We start from the raw sequence: 5,952 nt of genomic DNA, 5'->3' as shown, positions 1-5,952 counted from the left end.
GTGAGTAGTGAGTTCATGCACATCCTGACTTTTTATAACAAAGACTGAGGATGTGGTTTGTCAGTTTGATATGTCCTCTCACATATTTCAGCAACTTGCGAATCATGGGGACAATTTCTCAGAAATTTCTCATGTTTAAAACATGTTAATTCCTCATTTCTGACTGGCACTGACAGCAGAGAGTGATGTGAATGACAGTTTGATCAGTGAAGATTGGTGGAAATAACTGATGGGACAGAAAAAGGAACAGAAAAGGGAAAATAAATAATAAGACAAAGTCAAGTGTAAATCAAGAACAGCTTCTTCCCTGCTGCCATCAGACTTTTGAATGGACCTACCATATATTAAACTGATCTTTCTCTAAACCCCGGCTTTGACTGTAACACGACATTCTGCACCCTCTCCTTTTCTTCTCCCCTATGTATTCTATGAATGGTATGTTTTCTCTGTATAACATGCAAAAAACAATACTTTTCATTGGATCCCAATACATGTGACAATAATAAATCAAATCAAATCAAAAGAACGTGAATAGTTCACAGTACTTTATGTTTGCTGAGGGTATGTGCTCTTTATTGAACACTCATTACATTATTTTCCTGTTGTTAGTCCATCCTGCCGAGGTTTCCTGTTTCTGCCAATTGCAATTTGAACTGAGCATCTGGAATGTTCTAGAATCATCACCACCACCAGCTCCAAGCCCAGCACCAATAGAACAGGTGGAATGGAGGTCAATTCTAACTGACCACTTGGCGGGAATGGGCTGTAGTGGTCTGAATATGACCACAGGCCAGTTATCACCCAGTCTGCAATCCAGCCCTCCACCAAAAGGCCCTGATTGAGGTGACGGAGTCTGAACTAGGGGAATTTCACAGTGACTTCATTGCAGTGTTAATGTAAGCCTTACTTGTGAGTAATAAATAAGCTTTAACTTAATCTCCATGCCAAGTTGTCCTTCATGGACAGCACCGTGCTGCTGCACCCATGGACTCTCCTGTGTCACCGCCTCAGTTCAGTACTGTTCCTGGGGTGAGAGAATACAGGGGTTTCCTTCCCCCAGTACCACAACCAGTGTCTATCTGGACAGCACTGTGCCTTGGGACTCATGCAGCCACCACAACATAGGTCCAAAGGGTTGGGTTTTGAAGTAGGCAGGGAATTGGGGTTGATGAAAGAAGACAAGTGGGGCAATGTGGAAGGGCGATTGTGCAAGGAAGCGGGTGGGATAAGCGCAGGGACTCACAGTGAGAGGCAGTGGGGCAAGTAGGTGGATGAGGATGAACAGTCGAAGGCAGGAGGAAGACTGAGGGGAAGGAAGCTGCAACCTGACAAGGCTGCACGAAGCACAGACAAACATGGGGCTCTAAGGGTCAGCACATATATTCTGGAAGAGGATGAAAAAAGGCTGCAGATTATGGGGTGGGGCCTGTTACTACAGCACATAAGGAAGGGATGGTTCACAAGAATACTAATCATAGCGGGGCTGCAGTGGTTTGTGAAGGTTAACGTTGTGCATTGTCCTCAATGGAAATGGGAACTATGCTAAGGTTCCCATTTAAGTTCAGGGGCTGGCAGACAGGAGTCAGAGAGTGCAGAGGTTCCACTGCAAAATGGAAAGGAGTCACAGAATACAGGCAGCCCAGGAGGTATGAGGATCTCACAGTCTGAAATCAGAGAGAGGAGACAGCGCAGAAGAGCAGCGGGCATGCAGCAGAGCAATCATTGGAAGCATTGTGTACCCGAGCTGCAGGGAGGGACAAGGGTTGTGTGCTCCACAAGAAACATGTACAGCTTGGTGTGCAGAGCTCTCATCAGTCGATATCCCTGAGTGTGGCAGACTCTGTATTGGGCTGCAGAGGGTATGGTGATGGTCACAGGCGGCATCTGCAGCCTGTGGATAGGGAACACACAATATGGGGCGGGGGGGGTGGTGGTGTATGAAGTTCCCTTGGTGGGGGGAACCCCTGTAAGTGACGGTGCACACAGCCCCAGGTGGGGTGGGTCCACGTCCACGTGAGGCAGCTGACGGGCTCCGGGGGAGTGTGTCAATGTTCACTTCTGTAAAGACAGGATCCAGTCTCACTGGAGAGGCTGGAGAATAACAGGTGGTATCTGTGCCGACATGTTGTGAGGTTCCAGGTAAATCAGAGGCACGCAGACAGTGAGGGAGGGAGGGTTGAATTTTGTTCTGTGCAGCACCACCATGTTGACATTCAGTTAAAATGACATCATCAAAAATCAAAAGTAAGATCATTTCTATCTGGGGGGGGGTCGGATCTGATGAAATGTGGGAGGACTAAGCTGGGCTCTGAGGCTCCTTCTTGCAATGCATAGCCACTTGTTGGTGCCACTACAGTGAACAGGGTTCAGGTCAGTTACACAGGACTCAGAGCCCATTGCCCAGGGTGCAAGAGAAAGCCAGATTTGAAAATTGGCATTTTGAAAGGGATTGGCACAACTCAATAGCCTCATGTCAAATTTTGAAAAGCTACATAGTGTAAGAGTGACTGCAGCCTTGGAGAGTGAAAGCTTTGGTGAAGGAGCACAGCTGCATCAATTCTGCCATCCTATCAGTGAAGGGGAGTCACGGGTTAACAATTGATGCCAATTGTCAGTGCCTCAATGAATTCCATTCATTCATCATGAGCAAACAATGCTTCTAGTTATGCTAAGTGAATGAGTAGAGTTCAGAGCCACATTGGTTCAAACATTTAGGGCCCGATTTTACCAAAACTTTGCACCCGTTTTCGGGTGCGAAATGGCGGTAAAGTTGGGTGTCGGGCCTATGCCGCGATCCACACCCGATTCCAAGCGGATTGCGCCTTTACCAACGACTGATTCGCATGCATTTAAACCGACTTAATGAAGCGCGCGCCCAACTTTACCATCAATTCCCCCTTTACCAGCGTTCGGCCCAATTCGCGTCTGCGCCTTTACCGACCTGACAAATAAAAGTCCAACTTGTACTTTTATTTGGCAGGGGAATCGCCGAGGCCCACCCTTCGCAGACACCCCCTCTAACCACCCCGGCAGACCACCCCCCCGCCCCCCCCGGGATCGGACCCCTCTGGGAGGCAGGCCCCCCCCGGCAGAGCACACCCCTAACCTACCTCAATCGTGGTCTCCCTCCACCATCCTTCCCGCTCACCTTCAGTCCTTCGACAGCCTGCAGCAGGTTCCTGGACACTGACTTCGAGCCACGGCTGAAGTGACCGGGCTTCACACAGGTCCGCTGGCGTCTGCCGGAGGAAGAAGGGGGGGGGGGCCCAGTTGGAACTCTGGTGGGGAGGGGAGGGGGGGGTGCCATGAAGAGAGGGGGCGGGTCCACATCACCCTCTTGGCGCGGGGGGGTGGGGGTGGGTGGGAGGGGAGGGGGGTATGACTTATCATCCCTTGGCGGGGGGAGGGGGTGTGACGGACCATCCCCTGGGGGGAGGAGAGGTGGTGCGACGGATCATTGACTGGTTCACTACCAGCCACAGCCATCTCTCCCGCTCTCTCGCACCTGCAGGGAAGAGTAATCTGTGGCTGGTAGTGTACCAGTGATGGTGCCAGGAGGGATCAGCCGCAGACAGGCAGCGGAATTCCCCCGACCAGAGGATGAGACATCACACCCCCTCTCCATGCCCGCCGCCTCCCCCCGCCCCCCCCCCCCCCCCCCCCCCCCCGCCCAGGGAATGAGACGTTACACCCCCTCTCCATGCACCCCCCAGCCCCCTCTCCCCCCCCCAGGGGATGATCCGTCTCTCCCCCTCTCCGCCCCTCCAGGAATGAGACGTCACACCCCCTCCCCTCCCACCACCCCCAGGGGATGATAAGTCACACCCCCTCCCCTCCTCCCACCCCACCCTCCCTCCCCCTCCACCCCGCCCGCCCCCCGCCCCACCCCCCCCCCCCCCCCCCTACCAGGGGATGAACGGCAGAGAGGCTCTCTCCGATCTCTGCTTTTTGTGTTGTGCCCGGGCGCGTTCTGTCAGATTCTTTCTGAACTGCGCATGCACAGGTCGGCACTCCGACAGATGCAAATGCACTAGGGCCCCGCCCACTAGACACACGTAGAAAAAAGGCGTATGGGGGCACTGGAGCGCGGATCTGATTTACAGCCGCGCCCGGCCCTTAGTCCCGATTCGGTAAACTCGGCCCATTAAGTTCTCACCCCCCCCCCCAACCCCCGCACCCCCCGGCCCCCACAACACTCCAGATGTCACACCTGTGGAATGGAATATGACTCACTCTACATGTGTGCTGGAGTCCCAGGGGTAAAGTAGCATGAGGAACAATCCAATCTAAACTTAGATGTTCCATCTGTCCCATAGGTCTCTTGTTCACACCTTTGTACTCAGCACCCTTACCCATTCTGGTCTTCCATATCATTTTTCAGTAAGCGAGAATGGATTCAGTGGTCCAGGGAGATTTTCTATGTATCCTCATTCGAGGCAGGAGGCAAAGAAATGAAAGGCGTCTGCACACAAAGCTCCAGCAGGAGGCACTCCCCCTACCTCAAGGCCAGGGGGTGCCTGAGCATCAATAGGAGGCTGAGGAGCAGAGACAGTGAAGATGACCCACCACACCGAGGGTCCGCCATCGACGGGTCTCCTTGAGGCAGTGAGTGAGAGGCAGTGCAGGGCAAGGCTATGATTGTCCGGAGATCTGTCCACCACATTGGTCACATGCTCTGAGAAGTCCTGACACCATGTGGGTTTGGAGCATTCCCCCTGCCAGGGGCCCTGAAGGGATGGTAGCACGTAATTTCTTTTCCTCTGGGTCTTTCCAGGGACCAACTGGAGACCTGTGCTGCATTTCACAGTGAGCAACACATTGGTGCATTCAGGAGGAGACTAATACTGTCATCATGATGTAAACTTTGCTCTGGATGAGGAGAGCAAGGGTTAGAGATTCACAAGCTTCATAGCTATCTCTGGGTTCCCTAGAGTTCAGGATGCAATGGACTGCACCCATGTGGCAAAACAAGCTCCCTGGCAATAGTTCTTGATGTTCACCAACCACAAGGGCTTGCATTCCCTCAACATGCAGTTGGTGTGTGACCATCGAAGGCAAATCCTGCACATTCGTGCATGGTTCCCTGGGAGTTGCCATGACTCTTATATCCTCAGTCACTGGGATCTTCCAGAGGACAAAAGTCTATAGTGGTAGTTGCTGGGTGATAGGACTACCTACTTAAACACTGGCTCATGTCTCTGATGCATTGCCCTCAGACTCTGGGCAAGGAAAGGTACAACGCTGTTCACACCACCACACGCTCCCTCATAGAGCAGGCCATAGGGCTGCTGAAGATGCAATTCAGATGCCTGGACCATTCAGGTGTCTCTCTGCAAATGTCCCTGAGAGGGTTTGCCATACTTGCATTGCCCTTCACGATCTGGTGATGCAAAGACATGAGGTCCTGCCAGAAGTCCAACGGAGATTCACACGGATGATCCCAGGAATGGTAGGCCTGACATACGATGAACGTCTGAGGATCGTGGGATTATATTCATTGGAGTTTAGGAGGTTGAGGGGAGATCTAATAGAAACTTACAAGATAATGAACGGCTTAGATAGGATGGACGTAGGGAAGTTGTTTCCATTAGCAGGGGAGACTAGGACGCGGGGGCACAGCCTTAGAATAAAAGGGAGTCACTTTAGAACAGAGATGAGGAGAAATTTCTTCAGCCAGAGGGTGGTAGGTCTGTGGAATTCATTGCCACAGAGGGCTGTGGAGGCCGAAACGTTGAGCGTCTTCAAGACAGAAATTGATAAATTCTTGATTTCTCGAGGAATTAAGGGCTATGGGGAGAGAGCGGGTAAATGGAGTTGAAATCAACCATGATTGAATGGTGGAGTGGACTCGATGGGTCGAATGGCCTTACTTCCGCTCCTATGTCTTATGGTCTTTTGGTCTTAAGTTGAACTGGAGGAGGAGACCTCCTCGGAAGATGAAGCTGAGGAGGT

The sequence above is a fragment of the Mustelus asterias genome, chromosome 1 (genome assembly GCF_964213995.1).
Source record: "Mustelus asterias chromosome 1, sMusAst1.hap1.1, whole genome shotgun sequence".
NCBI classification, from domain to species: Eukaryota; Metazoa; Chordata; class Chondrichthyes; order Carcharhiniformes; family Triakidae; genus Mustelus; species Mustelus asterias.
The sequence above is the reverse complement of the archived record's forward strand: the minus strand, read 5'-3'. Positions refer to the sequence as shown.